The 21,555-nt window shown below is 37.0% G+C and overlaps 1 protein-coding gene and 1 long non-coding RNA gene across 4 annotated transcripts in view; one reads left to right on the top strand and one right to left on the bottom strand.

Annotated features, from left to right (window-relative positions):
• LOC135089592 (uncharacterized) overlaps positions 1 to 21,384 on the bottom strand; it is a 48,864-nt gene extending 27,480 nt beyond the window's left edge. For both annotated transcript variants that reach the window (XR_010261555.1, XR_010261557.1), the window contains exons 1-2: positions 20,610 to 21,384; positions 3,661 to 3,722 (exon numbers count right to left, since the gene is read on the bottom strand). This is a non-coding gene — a long non-coding RNA (uncharacterized LOC135089592). The remainder of the gene's footprint in view (positions 1 to 3,660; positions 3,723 to 20,609) is intronic.
• The window catches only part of LOC135089535 (uncharacterized), a 71,754-nt gene that overhangs the window by 13,720 nt on the left and 36,479 nt on the right, over positions 1 to 21,555 (top strand). The gene's annotated exons all lie outside the window — the stretch shown is intronic.

The raw sequence follows: 21,555 nt of genomic DNA, 5'->3' as shown, positions 1-21,555 counted from the left end.
AGAAAAAGCTTTTTTCAGGGAAATATTTCCTCGTAAAACGACAGTTTTGGCATTAAAATATACCTCCATAAAAATAATGGACAATTAATCTTTGCATCACACCCAAACTTCACTTGGTTTTCATTAGAACAGTTCATTAAAACGGTTTTCTTTGTCCATTTGATGATATAAAATATTTGTTTAAGATATGAGGTTATCTAAATTCCACCTAGGGCTGTTAAAAATAGTGGAGATAAGACGCAGAAAACATTTGAGAATACAGCTCTTAGTGCTATCTCATCCCTCGACGAGGTAGAACGTTACCCAGCCTACTTACTGTATACATCATGCCCATGACACCCGTCTTAGTCACGTCATAGCGCAGGAAGGAGATTGTTAATGACAATAGAACGACATCTTTCAGATAAAATTTAGTTTTTTTACGAGGATGGTGAACTACAGTCAGGGCCAGATGTCGAGTAATCACCTACACTTCCTTCTACTGTGTTTTGTGTTTTGGTCAATCTCAAGTTTGCTGTTCTGCTGGGAAACTGTCAAGTTTTATAAGTAAAGCTGCCAGGAAATCAGAGAACTAGAACTAGAAGTTCAAAGCAAATGCACAGAAAATAATGCAGAGTTACTGTAGACCGTGATTCCATCTGTTTTAAAATCACTGATGTTTTTCATGCGCTTAAAGGTTGCGAGGAAAATGAGTGATGATGATAACACTAAAAATAAAGAAAAAGAATATATATATATATATATATATATATATATATATATATATATATATATATATATATATATATATATATATATATATATATATATATATATATATATATATATATATATATATATATATATATATATATATATATATATATATATCAGCATTTGAAACAAAATTATGGATGAAAGTCTTATGTGTTACCATCAGCTGTAAAAGTGTTTGACTCATGAGCACAACAAATATCCCTGAGTGACACATGTATGTAAAAAAATGTCATGACAGACAAAATCTGAATTAATGCTTAAATAAAGAGACAAAGCGGAAAGCGAAAAAAAACAAAAAACAATTGCAAACAAGAACTCTAAGCGAAACAAAGAAAAGAGAACACGAAAAAATAACTGCAAACAAGAATACTTAGAGAACAGAACACATCACAATACAACAATGGTTTGAAACGTCACCTTATATCATATGATATTAAAGTTAAATGGAAAATAAAATTCCTTAGTGTCTGTACTTCAGGATGTCGTGCATGACTGGCGGACACCTATTGAACTGTTGCAGGATAGTGACATGTGCTTTAATCGAAGAGCAGTGAAGCGAGGAAGCAACGCACTTTTACTTCTGAAGCACGGGGGACGTTACACTAACTAGAAAAACAGCGTTCTCTTTTCATTTCTCTCTCTCTCTTTCTGCCTACCACTTTGTATTTTTTAATTTATTTTCAATTTACTTTTATTCCTTTACTCATTTCAATCCATCTTTTTCTAAAAGAAAAAAAAAATCGTTAGCGGAGGAAGAGTTACGGTACAGTCTGACATCACCTCCCTTCGTCATAACATACTAATCACCTACTCGAATCTATCCATACTGATGCTGTCGAATAATCCTCCAACACATGCTCTCCAAATAAACCTGAATCAGACGAAGGGATGGATAACTATTTCACTTTCTTTCCCCCTCCCCGTCAAGTGCGCCAAAAATATATATGAAGCGTTATCGGGATGCGCTGCCTACGTATATCCCGCGGGCAGGCAGGCAGGCAGGGAGGGAGGCAGGCAGGCAGGCAGGCAGGCAGGTATGGAAGGCCTCATGATGCACGTGAAGGGGAGAGGGGAGGAAGAAGAGAGGAGAGAGAGCGAGAGCGAGAGAGAGAGAGAGGGATACACCTTCAATTCATTTATAGCCAAAGGTAAATATTGGGGGGAGGCAGAGATGTCGAAATACATTTAATCTGCAACTGGAAACGCGCGCTCCAATAAATAAAATAATAAAAAAAAAGAGAAAGGGGTTGCGAAGGGGAGCTGCCACTAGAGAGCGGCTGAGAGAGAGAGAGAGAGAGAGAGAGAGAGAGAGAGAGAGAGAGAGAGAGAGAGAGAGAGAGAGAGAGAGAGACGCCATGTTGTAATCGAAGCAGCTCGCTCCCCGCGCACCATTTTAGGCTGGGAGACACGGCGAGGCAGGCAGGCAGGCAGGCGAGGCAAGGCAGCGCGCCCCCCTTCATTGGTCCCCTCAGCGCCAGTTCCCCTCTGAGTGGCGCCCGTTGAATGCGAGCGGCGGCGGGGGAGAGCGGAGCGCGGGCCAGACCTGCGTGGAGGCTCCTACGTATGCATGCTGATGATAGTGATGATGGTGATGGTTTGTTGTTGCTCCCCTTGTGTACGTGCGTGCGTGCGTGAGAGAGAGAGAGAGAGAGAGAGAGAGAGAGAGAGAGAGAGAGAGAGAGAGAGAGAGAGAGAGAGAGAGAGAGAGAGAGAGAGAGAGAGGCTGGAACACTGCTCTCTCTCTCTCTCTCTCTGTCCAGCCCGCTTCATCCTCCCCATCAGTGACTGACTATGCACATCTTTCCTATTTATTATTACCGTGTGTGTATGTGTGTGTGTGTGTGTGTGTGTGTGTGTGTGTGTGTGTGTGTGTGTGTGTGTGTGTGTGTGTGTGTGTGTGTGTGTAGATGCTGGGCTACGGTTGCACCACCACCATCATCACAACAACAACGACAATAACAACAATCGGCCAATAGTAAAAGGAGAGAGAGAGAGAGAGAGAGAGAGAGAGAGAGAGAGAGAGAGAGAGAGAGAGAGAGAGAGAGAGAGAGAGAGAGAGAGAGAGAGAGAGAGAGAGAGAGAAACTTCCATTTCAGCAATTGGAAGCAATCATTCGGTTTAGATGAGTTTCCTTGAAGTGAGTGACATGGCTGTTGGAGGTTGTGAGTTGCGTGTGACGGGAGACACGATGAGGTGAACTGGGCACGTTGGAAGGGAAGAAGGAGGGTGAGGGTGAACAGGAGGAACGAGAGAAGAGAAGACGGGTGAGAAGGGGAAGGGGAGGAAGGAGAGAAAGAGGAGGAGGGAGGGAGGAATAGGCGAAGGGTAGGAAGAAGAGGAGAGTGAGGGGGAGGGAAAGTTGAAAAGGAGGAAGAAGCAGAGGAGGCTGGGAAAGAAAAGACGGAAGGGGAGGAAGGAGAAACGAGGGAGGGTTAAAGGAAAGGGGAAGGGGAGGAAGAAGAAAAGAGGCAGGGTAAGAGAAGGGAGAGGAGGAGGTGGGAGAGGTGGAGGAGACAAAGTAGGAGGAAAAATAAAAGTGAGGCAGTCAGGAAGAGTTAGGAGGCTGTCAATGTATGCATGAACATCATACGTACAAAAATAATCATAAAAAAAAAGCTGCCTCATGAAGATCTGGTTAACCGGACGCATTTTTCCCCTCTCTCTTTAAACACAAGCAAGAAAACTGGAATGTTACAAAGCGTGAGGAAAAGACAGAAACATCAACTCTGGGGTCAACTTCCCTGTTTGACAAGTGTTGGAAGACTTTTTTTCTCTTTTTCTTTTTCCTTGCGGGAGTGGGGAGGGTGTGTGTGGGGGGGACTGTGGGGCGGGGGAGGAGCGCGGCAAGACAAGCGTGGTGGGTGTGTGACAGGTACCTACGTGGTTCTCACCGGTACTACTCACTTTTGCATCCTCACCTCACTGGTTTCCGGACCGAGGCTGAGTAGAATCTTGTCCTCGCGAATCTGTAGGAGAAAAATAATACAGACGTTTTTTTTTTAAATATGTTTTATTCTTATGTATTTCTATCATCTAAAATAAATAAATGTAATAAATGTATTTTCTTCTATTTTTTTCAAGGTTTAAACATCATAAAAAAATAATAATAAAAATAATAACAAAATTATGGCATACGAGCTTTATATATTTCACACAACACGTAACTAAATGTGGAGCCTTATTGATATATTGCACTTTTTTTGTGTAATGTCTTAAGATTAAAGGTAATAAAAGAAGAAAAGACAAAAACTATATGTGATGATTTTTATTATTTATTTTAAGATACAAATAAAAAAGTCATTGAACAATATGAAAATTGGGAAAAATAAAATCCTCACAAAAATATTTCACAAGACACTGAACAATAAATTGTGATGGTTACGATTATAATTTATTTCCTTTTCCTTTTTTTTTATTTAAAGGTTCAAAAGCAGTCATAAAAATGCAGCAACATATGAAAAAAACCCTCGTCCTACAAACTTTCAACGTTTCCCACAACACTGAACAACTAGAACACTTGAGTAACTTTTCCCAAGGGGCCGAGGGGGACTGACTGCCTGTGCCGGCTGTCAGCTTGCGTGCTGCTCACCATTTCCAGAAATCATGGGCGTGGGGAAAGTTGAGGCCGTGACGGTGCATCAAACAATATTCCAGCCGCAGGTACAGAATGCGTGGACAAAAATGACTAATTAATGATGGGAAGTGAAAGAGAGAAAAAAGAAAGAGTGAAAAAAGGACAGCAGCACCAGTGAATTCACGTTTTCTGTTGGGTAAAGAATAAAAACCGGTGCATGACGAGGGGGATCGTGTGTGTGTGTGAGTGCGTGTGTGTGTGTGTATGTGTAGGGTAGGTAGGTACAGAAATTCAGTTAAAAAACTGTACGCATATGTGTAAAATGTTTGTCGTCCTGTGAAAGAAATAAGTTACAGGATATCTGAGAGGGTTAGCTGAACCTGCTCTCCGTGTTATCAACGGATGCGGAGGAAAAGCAGAGGGGACAGCCGGTAATGACTCTCTCTCTCTCTCTCTCTCTCTCTCTCTCTCTCTCTCTCTCTCTCTCTCTCTCTCTCTCCGGTAAACTATCCCAGGCACGGGTGGAGTAACTCAGCCCAGTGCAGGTTGTGTTTTGCTTAAGCTGTGCCGGTGATGCGTCTGCTCAGGGTAGCGGCGGCCCTAATTGTATCTCTTCTAGTGAGTGCCCGTCACTTACTTTGTATGAGAGAGAGAGAGAGAGAGAGAGAGAGAGAGAGAGAGAGAGAGAGAGAGAGAGAGAGAGAGAGAGAGAGAGAGAGAGAGAGAGAGAGAGAGAGAGAGAGAGAGAGAGAGAGAGAGAGAGAGAGAGAGAGAGAGAGAGAGAATAAATCTTGCCTAGTTAGGGAAGAGTGATACTTCGAAAGCAAGCACACACACACACACACACACACACACACACACACACACACACACACACACAGGATTTGCGTTCCCCACGGATAGGAAATAATCACTTAGTTTAATGAGTAATACCATATCCTTCACTGCCATACTTAGATAGGGAGCCTGAGACCGGCCACGCAGGATGGGGATGATTATCGAATCCTAAAATCAGAAGCGAAGATATGCAAACATTTTTTCTTAACTGTTTTATTTCCTTATACTTTTTTTTTTTTTTCCCCATGTAAGATTAAGTAGGATTGTATCAGCACGGTCTGGCAGTTGGAGTAAGGGCGCTCCATGTTCCCCGCGATGCTGCCATTACCGGTAGTCCCTTGAGAGTGAGAGGAGGAGGGAAACACACACGTCCACCCACATGATTTAGAGGAGTGATCTCTGTAATCTCATGGCCAGCCTTCTCTACACTCAATACATATAAATACATGAATAATGGTTAAATAAATAAAGAAATAAACAAACAAATAAACAAACAAGCAAATAAATAAATAAAAAAAAAAATAATTTGAAAAATCAAATACAACGAAGTAAAAAAGATAATCACACAAATGAACATGTAAAATAATAATAATAATAATAATAATAATAATAATAATAATAATAATAATAATAATAATAATAATGATAATAATAATGATAATAATGTATCGGAAAAAGAACGGTAGATTTCAAACTGTCTACTTAACTTTCTTTCCCCATCAAGTTCATAAAAAAGTCATTGGCTTAAATTAATGATGTTCTGTTTAATTCTTCTATCTCGGACTTGTATCTGCATAAACAAACAAATTAAGAATTTTTGTTTATGAGAAATCATAACCTGATTCAAGTGTGCCATTATAACACAGACACGTACATTTACTTTGCGAAAACACACTGAAATTGACGTTAAAAGGCACTGAATAGCGAGACAGGTGACTTTTGACTGCAAATGAAATTACGGTTCCCGTGTCTGAGATTATTATGAATATTTATCACGAATTCATTCAATGGATGTTCCTTCCTTTTTTTTTTTTCAGTTATGAATATTTTAATGTAAAAAGGAAAGGATAGGTTTTTCCCTTCTTTACACACACACACACACACACACACACACACACACACACACACGTGTGTGTGTGTGTGTGTGTGTGTGTGTGTGTGTGTGTGATTTTCCTCACTTAACACCCTGTATGATTATATATACATATATATATATATATATATATATATATATATATATATATATATATATATATATATATATATATATATATATATATATATATATATATATATCCCGCAACGTCGAGCTCTTCTCGAAAATTTTCAGATATTTTTTTTCTCAATGACATTTCATCCCACACACTCACATATATATATATATATATATATATATATATATATATATATATATATATATATATATATATATATATATATATATATATATATATATATATATATATTATATATATATATATATATATATATATTATCATATATTTTATTCTTCCCTTCTGAAGTCAAGATTAAAGCCTAGTGAGGCCTTGGCTATGAACACCTGAGGGTAACAGGCTCACACACACCTACATGATGCATCCTTCACTGTAGTGCTCGCTAGGCACGGCCCAGTCAAGATTTCAGAAAAGCTTTGCCTATTTTTTTTTTTTTTTTAAGTATTTACAAATAAGGCTGATCAAAATCACTCAAAAGATCAAGCTGGATTCCGAAGCATCCGTTAGACAACTAGCCGTGTTAGTGTCATTGATCAAATAGTTGGGAAAAAAAAAAAAAAACACTTTGCTACTATAGAATATGAGAATGCCTTCGACTGTGTAAAAACATCAGCATCTATGAAAGCGCACAGGAAAAAATGGTAGATAAAAAATCAGGTAATGTAAGACATCTATAAACACTGCCACTGCAAAACAACATAAGGTCAAAAAGAAAACACCATAAATACCATTAAAGAAAGGTGACAGAAAAAGTGACGATATTTTTCTAAATCGTTCACGAGAGTACCAGATGAGGCTTTCAAGAAATTGGAATGAGAAAAGATAGGAATAAAAATAAATGGAGAATACATTAATAATCACATTTTTGCATATGATATATTCTAGTGAGTGAATTCACACATAAATCACAGTAGAGGAGTTTATAATTACACAGAGAAAATGTAAAGCCTCTGCAGGACTCGTGTTGGTGTGCCAAGATGACAGGTGCTCGGTGTGTGTCGTCTTGAGTCTGTCTCCGTGAAAGACACAAGTGATTGTTTCCTGGTCATGGCAACATGAAATACAACATGTACTAAACACAAAACTGGCAAAAACTGTTTCTTAAAACTCTCCTACTTTTTTTTTTCACTTGCGTGCACAAATAACTGCTGCATTAAAATACTCAACAAGACCGATTTTAGAAACACAATCCACAGAATGCAAGGTTGTAAACTGCAAATTTAATATATATATATATATATATATATATATATATATATATATATATATATATATATATATATATATATATATATATATATATATATATATATATATATATAATTTATTATTATTTTTTTTTATGTAGGACACTGGCCGAGGGAAAAGAAAAAAAAAATCCCACAGAGATGCCAGTCCCAGAACAGAGTCCAAAGTGGTAGTAAAAAATTGAAGGAAAAGCGTCTTGAAAATACCCTCTTGAAGGAATTCACGTCATAGGAAGGTGGAAATACAGAAGCAGGCAGGGAGTTCCAGAGTTTATCAGAGAAAGGGGTGAGTGATTGGGAATACTGGTGGACAGAATAGGGCTAAGAGAAAGAAGAAAGTCTTGTGCAGCGAGGCCGCGGGAGGAAGGGAGGCATGCAGTTAACAAGATCAGGAGAGCAGTTACCATGAAAGTAGCGGTAGAAGATAGCTAGAGATGCAACATTGCGGGGATGAGAGAGAGGCTGAAGACAGTCAGTTAGAGGAGAGGAGTTGATGAGACGAAAAGCTTTTGATTCCATCCTGTCTAGAAGAGCGGTATGGGTGGGACCCATCGCCCCCCAGACATGTGAAGCATACTCCATATATGGACGGATAAGGCCCTTGTACAGAGTTAGCAGCTGGGTGGGGTGAGAAAAAAATTGGCGGAGGAGTCTCAGAACGCCTAACTTAATAGAAGCTGTTTTAACTAGATAAGATGTGAAGTTTCCAGTTTAGATTATAAGTAAAGGACAGACCGAGGATGTTCAGTGTAGAAGAGGGGGACAGTTGAGTGTCATTGAAGAGGGGATAGTTGCTTGGAAGGTTGTGTCGAATTGATAGATGGAAGAATTGAGTTTTTGAGGCATTGAACAATACCAAGTTTGCTCTGCCCCAATCAGAAATTTCAGAAAGATCAGAAGTCAGGCGTTCTGTGGGTTCCCTGCGTGAAATGTTTACTTCCTGAAGGGTTGGACGTCTGTGAAAAGACGTAGAAAAATGCAGAGTGGTATTGTCAGCGTAGGAGTGGAAAGGACAAGAAGTTTGTTTTAGAAGGTCATTGATGAATCATAAGAAGAGAGTGGATGACAGGACAGAACCCTGAGGAACACCACTGTTAATAGATTTAGAAGAACAGTGACCGTCTACCACAGCAGCAATAGAACGGTCAGACAGGAAACTTGAGATGAAGTTACAGAGAGAAGGATAGAAGCCGCAGGAGGGTAGTTTAGAAATCAAAGCTTTGTACCAGACTCTATCAAAAGCTTTTGATATGTCCAAGGCAACAGCAAAAGTTTCACCAAAATCTCTAAAAGAGGATGACCAAGACTCAGTAAGGAAACCCAGAAGATCACCAGTAGAGAGGCCTTGAAGGAACCCATACAGGAAAACAGATAGAAGGTTGTGAAGTGATAGATGTTTAAGAATCTTCCTGTTGAGGATAGATTAAAAAAAACTTTAGATAGGCAGGAAATTAAAACAATAGGACGGTAGTTTGAGAGATTAGAACTGTCACCCTTTTAGGAACAGGCTGAATGTAGGCAAACTTCCAGCAAGAAGGAAAGGTAGATGTTGATAGACAGAGTTGAAAGAGTTTGACTAAGCAAGGTGCAAGCACGGAGACACAGTTTCAGAGAACAAGAGGTCCATCAGGTCCATAAGCCTTCTCAGGGTTAAGGCCAGCGAGGGCATGGAAAACACCACTGCGAAGAATATTAATAGGTAGCATGAATTAGTCAGAGGGTGGTGGAGAGGGAGGAACAAGCCCTGAATCGTCCAAGGTAGAGTTTTTAGCAAAGGCAGTGGTGCCATCTAGTTGAAATAAAGGAGGGAAAGAAGAAGCTAAGTTATTGGAGATATTTTTGGCTAGATGCGAGAAGTCACGAGAGGAGTTAGATCTTGAAAGATTTTGACACTTTCTATTAATATATATATATATATATATATATATATATATATATATATATATATATATATATATATATATATATATATATATATATATATATATGAAATAAATTAATTAAGATAAAATAAAAAAAACAAGAGGTATGTAAACATATGAATAAATAAATACATAATTAAGTAAATAAATATATCATAACATAACTATGATTATTTTTATTATTCATTCATCATCTTCGTATTATTATTATTATTATTATTTTTATTAATATTATTATTATTAATCCATGGTGTTCTGACAATCTTTCTCAGACTCTCTCTCTCTCTCTCTCTCTCTCTCTCTCTCTCTCTCTCTCTCTCTCTCTCTCTCTCTCTCTCTTTCTATATATATATATATATATATATATATATATATATATATATATATATATATATATATATATATATATATATAAATCGTAAGATAACCATTATCATTTTTAGTATGCATTCATCATCATGTTTTTCTTCTTTTTCTTTTTCTTCTTCTTCTTCTTATTATTATTACTATTATTAATTCATGATGTTCCGACTATCATTTCTAGGACTCTCTCTCTCTCTCTCTCTCTCTCTCTCTCTCTCTCTCTCTCTCTCTCTCTCTCTCTCTCTCTCTCTCTCTCTCTCTCTCTCTCTATATATATATATATACACACACACGAGAGAGAGAGAGAGAGAGAGAGAGAGAGAGAGAGAGAGAGAGAGAGAGAGAGAGAGAGAGAGAGAGAGAGAGAGAGAGAGAGAGAGAGAGAGAGAGAGAGAGAGAGAGAGAGAGAGAGAGAGAGAGAGAGAGAGAGAGAGAGAGAGAGATTCTGGCATTTATATTTATTTTTCAACTAAAGTATTCATGCAAGTCTGTTTGAGTCCTTCCCTTATTTGAGGATTTTTAACTTAAAAGAAATTTGCATGCACCGACATTGTAAAATCATACAGCTTCAGCATAAAGGGCAAAGAAGATAAGCCAGTTTGTGTTATTTTCATTAACCTTTATTCCAGTTCCTTAATTTCCTCACGTGGTGTACACAAGTCAACTGTCAACTTCATAATTGAAACATAAATGTATCAGTTCAAGGTCCGATAAAAAAAAAAAAAAAAAAAAAAAAACTTTTTCAAAATAGTAGCTCATTAGATTATTTCTTTCAACTGGTTAATGTGATTTCTGCGTCTGAACTTCACTGCACATACCAGGGTTGTGAGACGTCATTTTATTTTTTATGCAGGATTGCAAGCTCCCATCTGTGAGGCGCAAGCGATGTTTACTTTTGATGTAGTTCATGATGGTAAAAAACCTATTTGCACAAGCATGTGGATCCAAAGATCGACAGGACTCTAATTGCATACTTTTTGTGATCACATAAGTGTCAGTAATGGTATTCCATTGCTCTGGGAACTAGCACTTAAGTGGGCCTTTTTTATTCAAAATTTTGTTGCCCTTTGCCAGTGACCCTCTTACATAAAAAAAAAATATATATATATATATATATATATATATATATATATATATATATATATATATATATATATATATATATATATATATATATATATATATATATATATATATATAATGCATGTATGGAACGTAAGTTTGTCCGGCTTGGGAAGGTTTTCAGTGTCACTCCATTTGTGCTCCTGAGCAAGCATGACCTAACGAGCAACATTTTGAATATCGGCTGACAAGCTTCTGAACTTAGACACCCACACATCTTTATCAACTATATCGGCCATTTCGAACTCAAGATCGGCCTGTACAGTCATGTTCATCAGCGATGGATCGACATTCAGAGGAGTGACGGGGAAGGATAATGTGTTTTTTCTCTCCCTAAACTCACAGAATCTTTTTTACGCCCCCACGCGGCCGACTCAAACGGCACTTCGTAACAACTTGTCTGGTGGCAACAGGTGTCTCATACAAGACGTGACACATATCCGATCGAAAAAAAAAAAATATTAAAGTGAGTTTTATTTTAATGTCACAACAACAACTCAATCTCCAAAGAAATAAGTATTACAACGAAAAAAAAAAAACACTAAATAAATAAAATAATCAATTAAAATTAAATGGACATTATTTATTCACATTTTTTTTTTCTTTTTCAAAATGAATTCGCCCTCTCAAAGCCACGAAAGATAGAGCAGAGGGATAGAAGAGCCGCATGCGGCTCTGGAGCCGCTGGTTGCTGACCTCTGTACTATATGGCCTCGCCAATTCTGCGTATCAGTGAGAATAAAAGTTGAGTTATCAGTGTATCAAGACGCAACCCAAAGGTGTCCATGACAAAAAAACAAAATCGATTTCATTGGATGCAGCAGTACGAGAATGTCTTGAGATTTGCTACCCATTGCCATCAGACGGTAATGAGTAAAAATGAATAAATAGATAAATAAATAAATAAAAATAAATAAATAAATAAATAAATAAATAAGTAAATAAATAAATAAAATAAATAAACAGAGTTAAGATAAACATGAAGATGAAGTAAAGAAAAAGCGACAATGACGATGAATTAAAAAGGAATACGGTGCTGAGTTAATAAAAAAAAAAAAAAAAAAACGACGATGAGTAAAAAAATACGACTTAAAAAATACGACGATGAGTTAAAGAAAATCTGCACACATGAAACGAACGCCAGCAGGAACAAATTATTACTCATTAATCAAATTTATTTTTTAACCAATGACATCTGGCAAGTTAGATGTAGCGAATGATATTTTCTTTCTATCTTTCTTTGTATTTTCTACGGTGTATTTCATTAATTGCACGGTTTGATTCAATATTTCATTTAGTAATAATCCTTTATTTTTTTCTTGCATTCTTTAATATTGGTTTCTCCAATTCTTTTTCATGTTTTTTTTTTTCTCCACTTCTCATCACCAATACCATCACAACTACCAGCATTACCACAACCGCCGCCACCATCACAACAACCATCACCACCACCACTACCACCACCACCACCACCACCACTATCAGCATTATGAATAAACATCATCACTATTACTGTAATAATCACCATCACCATCACTATTATCAGTGTAATTCTTCTTTCTTTCATAATGAACACTGTACTTTAAGACTGTAATTTGTTTCCTTTTTTGTATAGCAGTGTTTCTTATTCCGTGGTGCTGACAGCCGCGGGGGGCTGAAATGAATATAAGGAGGTGCCGGGAAATGCTGCATGTATGGCGGTACAATGTCAGTGTCTCTCAAAAGGGATACAAGAGTGTAGAAGAGATACGTCGTAACAACAGTGTACTTTTATTTTATAAACTTTACAACCTCTTTCTCAAGTGTGTTAGTGCATTTTAGGAGAGTGACAAAGAACACTGAATTTATTGCTTTTATCTAAAGTACAGTACTGGCATCCTAGATATTTTATTTTTGGAAATGAACAAAATAAAGATCAAGCAGCACTCCACTTTACGTTATTCTTATATTAGTGTTGCAAATGCAGCCTCTGTAGCCAAATGTTAGCCAGAGTTACGGGATGCTGGACTGCCAAGACCTGACAACAAGTGGTGCTGAAGTAGGAAAAGGTTAGGATTAACCAATGATGTTACAGAGGATACCTTGAGATCTTTCCTGGCATTCTTCAAAGCTTTGTTCACTCATTAGGACAATTTTTAAAAGGCCACAGAGACAATTAGTCAGATTTTTAAGAGTGTTTTTCTTCCGCTGAAGACATAGGATACTTATTAAATTATCGTAAGAAGAATGAAAACACGCCCAATAACCCTAATGAATTACGCTATAATCTGTTAAAATAGTAAAGATATGATACTGAAACGTTTGAAAATGCAGTCCTGGAGTTTGGAATAGGCATGTTTACTCTCCGCTGGTGACACGGCAATGAGCCATTAAGCAAGGAGTCTTGAATGGAGAGGAATAAGAGAAAAAACAAAAAAATAGGAAGGGAAAAAAAAAACAAACTTAAATAGAAAAACAGGAAAGAAAAAAGAAAAAGAAATTAAAAAGGAATAAATTATTGAATGAATGAATGAATGAATGAATGAATGAATGAATGAATAAATGAATGAACAGGTAAATGAACAACCAAATAAAGGTAGGAGGGAAGGTAGGAAGAAAAGACCACTAAACGCACACACACACACACACAAGGAGAGAGAGAGAGAGAGAGAGAGAGAGAGAGAGAGAGAGAGAGAGAGAGAGAGAGAGAGAGAGAGAGAGAGAGAGAGAGAGAGAGAGAGAGAGAGAGAGAGAGAGAGAGAGAGAGAGAGAGAGAGAGAGAGAGAGAGAGAATCTATGAATAGAAAAAAAAGAGAAGGAAGAGAAAGAAAGAAAATGCATAAAAAAATCCCGGCATCAGTGCAGGGTTGTGTTGTGAGAACTTTATTTATTTTTATTCTTTTTTTTTTCTAGCAGGAGTAACTACGTCTCTTTTTACTGAATATTCCCAGGCAGTACAGAGGCAGGTTAGGGGTTACGAAAAGAAAGAATGAAAAACGTAACCCTACGCTTTATATGCCGCTATAGAAGTAAAGATATATAGATAAATAAAAAAAAAGAAATACAGTAAATTAATAAATACAGTAAGTAAAAAAAAAAGTGGAAAAAAAATATACTCGTATACACACTAATAACATTTATAATAATAAACACGAGGAGCTAGTCTAGTTTCGGTTGAGAGAGAGTTCAAGTCTAAAGAAGTGAAAAACAGAAGGAAGATAGACTGAATGAGTGATCTGAGTGGTACAGTCGTGGTCATAAGTCGAGTAATCTTCTGCATGCATTTCGATTATGTTTTATGTTTTCCCTCAATTTTATGTACTCTGATCTACACAAAGTCTCCTGATAAAGGTTGACACCTAGCAGACTCATGGTAGATCAGACAGAATAAGAGTGAGGGAAAATTCGACTTCTGACGGTGACTATAGCACAATAACAGGGTCATTAGTGTCGCTGAGAAAGGCAAAGTGTTCTTACTGATCTGTGATCCTTTACTCCATGGTAAGTACACAGGTCTGAGATGTGACGTTTATGCCATGCTGCACACTTTTTATTTATTCATGTTTATTTTTTGTTACGACAACGAAAATGATTTGCAAAACTGATAAAAAAAAAGTCCACTGGACGTTGGTTTTATCCCCTGATATTTCTTTTTTCTTTACATGTGTTTGCTATTGATGCGCTGACTGCTCAAAATATTGCAAGTATTTATGTCTTGATATACATTTGTTTTAAGTTTTCATATTTTATTTATTTTTCAAAGTCCATTTAAGAATTAGGGAGAGAGAGAGAGAAAAAAAAAAAAAAAGACGAGAGATTCTGCTATTGGAAAATATCTCTGCTGGGAAGGTCACCTATCAACAGCGTCACACCTATTGGCTTGCTACATTTGTTGAGATGGAAACCGTATTATACAAGTGAGCTCAGAGGCCTATAATAATTTCATACTTGCATTTCATGTGCCGGCCAACTAACATTTTCTTCCTTTTGCGTACTTCGGAATCTGCCAGTAACGCCAAACCTGCTTATTGCTTCCTCTATAACTATATTATCGGCTAGCTTACAACATGACTTCTCCTAAGTACTCGTGTCTCATCAAATACTTTTCTTTCTCTATTGTAGATCGTATCTTGCCAGTAACTTCACACTTGCTCAATATTTTCACTAATAAATACTCGACTCGTGGGAATATTGCTCAGCTTACAGCATAACTTATCCTTCTTATTCATAATTCACCGTTTTTTTTTTTTTTTTTGTATAGCAGGTTATGCTTTGCCAGTAACGTTGCAACTGCTTATTGATTCCACTAATTACCTTAACGAAGATTTCTAACATATACATAATTGTCTTGTCCACTTCTCAGCCTAGCTTAATTTCTGTACCTGAGCTTCAAAATTATGCATCATCCAGCCCATTTGCTATGTCTTTTCTTAATTTTTGTTTTAACTGTTTTTTAATAAAATACTATCATTATAATAATAATAATAATAATAATAATAATAATAATAATAATGATTATTATTATTATTATTATTACTATTATTTTTATTTGGGGAGGAGGTAAGAGAAACACAGGTGATGGGATGTGAGTTTCTTTATTTATTAGGGAAATAAACTCACATTCCAACACCTGTGTTTCTCTCACCTCCTCCCCAATTTGTCTGAATGTCTGAACATTATTATCATTATTATTATTATTATTATTATTATTATTATTATTATTATTATTATTATTATTATTATTATTTTATTTTATTATTTATTTATTTTTTTTGCTTAATTATCTGTGGGCTGGCGCATCACCAGTGTGTGGTTTCCGTGAACTCCTTCTCACCCTCTGAGTTAAGAGGTTGGGAAGCCCACCAAATAAGGAAATCAAGTAACGTGGGAAAATTACCAACCCCAGAACAAGGCCTTGGTGTGTGTGTACTGTGACGTGCATCTGTTTGACGCTGCTTCTACAACTAGGCCTATTCAAGTTGAACGAAATGCATTTTTTTTTTTTTCTAATTTAAGGTTAAAAATAGCCGCAGATCAACTGATCTCTTTTGAGTGTCTCCATGAAGTATCATCTATGGTATCAACTACTTACTACTACTACTACTACTACTACTACTACTACTACTTAGTGCTACTGCTAGTAGTAGTAGAAGTAGTAGTACTAGTAGTAGTAGTAGTAGTAGTAGTAGTAGTAGTAGTAGTAGTAGTAGTAGTAGTAGTAGTAGTAGTAGCAGTAATACTACTACTACTATTACTACTACTACTACTACTATTACTACTACTACTACTAATAATAATAATAAGAAGAAGATGAAGAAAGAAATGCTTGAAAAATTGGCAACAGTATTTAAAAACTCATTTGAGGTTCTGTTTTCAGTCCAGTTTCAAACTTTGCCAATAATAATGTTTTGATACTTGTGCGAGACACAAGAAACGAAGGAGACATTATTACATGGAATGTGCACGTTTTGTGGTGGTGGTGGTGGTGGTGTGTGTGTGTGTGTGTGTGTGTGTGTGTGTGTGTGTGTGTGTGTGTGTGTGTGTGTGTGTGTGTGTGTGTGTAGAGGCTGCCGCGGTGCTTAGTGTTAGGTTACAATTTACACAAATCGTAACAACGTGCGATGATAAAAGTCCCTTGACTTTATAATTACCTTTGACCAACCTGTGGCACGACGATGTGTAAAAATGATAATGGTGATATCAAGAGTTAATAACAACAAATAGCTGCCATTTATAAGAAAGAAATACTATTAAAGAAATACGTGAGAGGACTGGATAGCTTATGAAAGGTACAATAAAAGTGTTTAATAACCATTCTGTGATGAGAGGAGGCAGTCTAAAGGCTGCAAAAATTATAGTAGAAAACGATAATAATTAGAGAAAGCTGTCAATATTATGCGAGTGCAGTGAATAGGCTATGAAAGATAAGGTGAACAGTGTTTAAAGTTCTTTCTATGATGGCCGGCTAAAAGCTGCACAAATCGGAAAGAATAATAGTAAACGCCGCTTAATTTTTGCTTGTTCAGTTCATTAAGCGCAGTGAAAAAAATATCTTCCAAGTACACGTACGAGAACGTTCGTAACACTGATTTCCTTGTGTAAAAAAAAAAGATAACGCAAACCTATTTAATCAACAAACGTGTTGCTTTTGCCCACACCCATTCCAGTTGGCCACAGGCGAAGTAAAGTTGGTATTTTTTTTTTATCGTGTGTGTGTGTGTGTGTGTGTGTGTGTGTGTGTGCTTAGTTTTCATTAAAATGTGCTGTACCTGATTTTGAGTAGCTACATTAGAAAATTATTAAAATACTTATCTCTTCTTTAGCTGTATTGCACACTATTTATTTATTTATCATTTATTTATTTATTTACTTATTTATTTTATTTTTTTCAAATTCCGTAACGTGGTTATTAACGCTGCTAAGACAAGCAAACTGCTCCTACAGTCCTGTGACCCTTTGTTCCATCGCGACTGTACAGGTCTGAGGTGTGACGGTGATGCCATTGCGAACACTTATTTTAGTCTACTCGTGTATATTCTTTTCTTGTGTGTGTGTTTGTTACGGCAACGGAGATGATTTGCAAAATTAAATATGAAGAAAAAAAATCCAGTGAACGTTAATCTGGATCTCCTTTTTATTCGCATGCGCTTGTTACTGATGTGATGACTGCTCAGAATATTATAAATATTGCTGCCTTGGTATTCATTTGGATTATCTCTATTTACTATTACTTCTAAATAAATATGATGTATTTTGAGACGCCGCAACTAAATTTATCATGTAATGTTGATACTCGAATGCTCAGTAACTGGGTTTGTTATTAGAAGATATTAATACATGTTGAAGTAATACTCAAGCGGTAACAAATTATCTGTCGGCGTGACCTTCAGCCACCACCACCACACTTGCAGGCCCACACTAAACACCACACGGTTTGCATCTAAACTGAAAGGATATTACAAACTGACCTTTGATTTTGACTTACGGTAATATTCACCAAACGAAAAGCCATTTACTCCATGCACTGACATCACTCACCAGACCTAAGGTACCTGACCTCGCCAAGCTCTGGGCCAAATGTCTGTTAATCTCTCGCCCTGCCCTCACGTGTGTCCCTGGTAGCCACCACACTCCTTAAATTCACAGTGTATTATTTTGGTAATACAGAAACGTAAATAAAATTATTTGTTACTTTGGGCATCACTCGAGGCATGAATAAAGGTATACATACTATTATTTATTTATCTTTTTATTTATACATTTTAACTCACAGTCTGAGTACAAGATTGCTGCTAGCTTATAACCACATGAACGAATAGGAAAACTGTTTTTTAATAATAATAATAATAATAATAATAATAATAATAATAATAATAATAATAATAATAATAATAACAATAATAATAATAATAATAATAAAATTACCAAAGGTTGAAAATATTACATAGTAAATATAGGCAAGCGTAGTTTTCAATGCAACCCAGACATACTTAAGAAAAAAAACCCAATCTCGTGTGTGCGTGTGTGTGTGTGTGTGTGTGTGTGTGTGTGTGTGTGTGTGTGTTATTATCATAATCATTATTATTATTATAATTTTTTTTTGGGGGGGGGGGTGCGGGTATTTAGTTTATTAGTTCTTTTCAGTCGCATGGTGTCCCAGCGTGCTGGGTGGTGGTGGTGGTGGTGTGGTGGTAGTGGTCTCACGGGAACCGTTCCTCATGAGAATCACACTTTTCTAGGATTCGAGGAAGGGGCGGCCGCTCTCCGCGCCTTGCCCTCCTTAGCACGACCGCAGAGGGATATAAGGGATAAAACTCGGTGCTTAAAACAATACAGCTGTATCACACCTGATGGCAGGAAGCACGTGAGATATTCTGGGAAACTGTGATGTTATTTTGAGAGATAATAAAGAGTAACTCAACACACGCAGACACACACACACACACACACACACACACACGCAGGTATTAGTACTGACGCCAGAGAAACAAGCTGTCGTCTAGTATAACTATACTATTATAGTCCTATACACGAGACAATCGCATTACTGATAATTTTCTTTAAGTATAATATTAGCAATTTCAATGTTAAAGAATTTGCTTTTGCTCTACGTCAAAATATGGTACATCCGCTGCTAAATGAGTAATTCATACAAATATTTGACCATAATTATGAGTAAATATTGTAAGTCTTAGGTAGTTCTATTGAGACTCGCAACACTGTTTACCAGATAAAATGCTTCTTGCAAAGTACCATGCAACAAGTGCACCAAAAGGATAAAAAAAAAAAAAAAAAAAGACTGAGGTTCAAGGATTCTGTACAGAGCCGAGGGGCATGTTGGTAACCTAACTTACACTAGAGATGGTTTCTTTCTTGCGTATGTCAAGATGTGTTGTGTGTCGGTGTTTATTGACACGGCAGCAGTAATCGCTCTCATTTTGACTGAGTTGAATGATAAGTTTCTTTCCTTTTCGTCACAGGAAATATCTTGAAGAGGTTTTAAAAGTGTTGTAATGCGATGATAAAATATACTGACGTTCAAGATACTTTTCCAATTATGGACAATCATTCTGGTGTTATCCTTTAGGGACTGGCACCTCAGTGGGTTTCTTCTCTAAGTTTTTGTAATTTTAGGCAGTGTCCCTCTTACACTAAAAAGTAGCTTATCCAAGTAATTCTACATTATCGCTAATTCCCGAGTTCATATGATCACCATTTCAACGTACCTCGTACTGCGCGTGCGTAAGTTTCTTGTAGCCTCATGCACTGTTGTGTATGCGTCGACTCAAGACATAAATGGCCTTACGTGATCATAACAGTCCAAAGTTTTATTCGTGTTTATTTTATTTTTTTTTATGGGCCGCACACGTGACACTACTTTTGAGGCTACAGTTGACGGAGTGGTGGAAATGAATGAAAGTACATAAATGAACAAAAGGCTGAGAAAGAAGAAATAGATAACAGTGAAATAATGTAACCACCGAGGAATTCAGCCAAACTATTAATTAGTGGCAATTTTATAGGATTTTAAAATAATAGACATGACGATTTAGGTATATGCTGACGAATTAAAGTGACGTGTAAAATAATTTTCGATAGCATTTCATGCCTTCGAGGATTAAATATTTTGAGTAATTTTTCTCCTCGCGTGAAGTAAGAAGTACGTTGACAGGCTCACCTAATACAGCACCGTCTCGGGATCTCTTAGGGATGTAGAGAGCCCCGAGTATTTCAAACATAGCATAAACTCAAGAATTTACGTCGTGGAAAATATACATCTCCAGAGCAAAAGCAACAAATTCGCTATATGAGAACGGGTTGACAAAACAGTCCCACGACACACCCACGACACTTCTTTTTATTATCTAAATATAATCCAGGTCAGAAACATGCAAAACATTGCTTATCACAGACATATTTCAGTAATATGTTTTCTCTTATACTAATGCCATCACCGAATATATTGTGTACAAAAATATTTTCCCCCCAAAATTAACCACCTAAGCCATACAGGGATGGACTAGACGGTCTACACAAAATAAATCTTCCTCTTGTGGCCTTAACCTTGATTTACCTTGAGTTGCCTCAGTGCGTATTGCCTTGATGTAGATCATCAGCATCTTCTTTTCACACACTTCATCACTACCACTACTGCCCAAACTCACACCGGTGCTACAACGCCCAGTGATGCTGCCACAGTACCACCAGCCACTGTGTATAAGTTCACGTGGGGTTTAGTTCAGATTCGAAGTTCATCTTTTTAACGGATCGTCAGTGATATTCTCTTTATACCAAAGGTTCCTAAACCGAAGCACACACACCAACAAAAGTGCTGAAAAGGGTCTTCATTGGTAATGTCACTGTTATGTGCACTGCTGAGTATTGGAGTGATGCCAATGTTAAACGCACTAGAAACCTTTGCGTCGTACAGGAGCGCTGGGCGTCTCGGGTCCATGTCAACAGACGAACTGCTTCAACCATCGTGAGCTTAAACTCTCATCCACCAATTACACTTAAATAGCACAACCTACAGGCAATAATCGACTGACACTTGATATTTTTCATTGTAATATCTCCATCAATTTGCAGTGGCATGAAAAAAAAAAAGAAAGAGAAGAAAAGAAGAAACAAACAATCATGCGATAATGAAGCACACAACAAGGCAGTCATTACACTTAGTTCAGAAATTTGCCTCCAAATTGCGCTACAGTTTCTGACAGATTTCGAAACCATACTATTGGAGGATCATATTCCTACATTAACAACTTCTACCACATCTTCATGACGAAAACAGGTCCTTGATATTCAATTCTTTAGCCATTAGCTTTTTGGCTTTCCATGAAATATAAGGTCATCACGCCACGCCACTTGTAGTAGTGGAGAGAGAGAGAGAGAGAGAGAGAGAGAGAGAGAGAGAGAGAGAGAGAGAGAGAGAGAGAGAGACGGTGTTTCCCGAAACGTAACCTAACTTAACCAAGAATAAAGAAATGCTGTCAGTATTATGTGTCTATATGTACTAA

This window comes from Scylla paramamosain, chromosome 3 (assembly GCF_035594125.1).
Source record: "Scylla paramamosain isolate STU-SP2022 chromosome 3, ASM3559412v1, whole genome shotgun sequence".
NCBI classification, from domain to species: domain Eukaryota; kingdom Metazoa; phylum Arthropoda; class Malacostraca; order Decapoda; family Portunidae; genus Scylla; species Scylla paramamosain.
The sequence above is the reverse complement of the archived record's forward strand: the minus strand, read 5'-3'. Positions and strand labels throughout refer to the sequence as shown.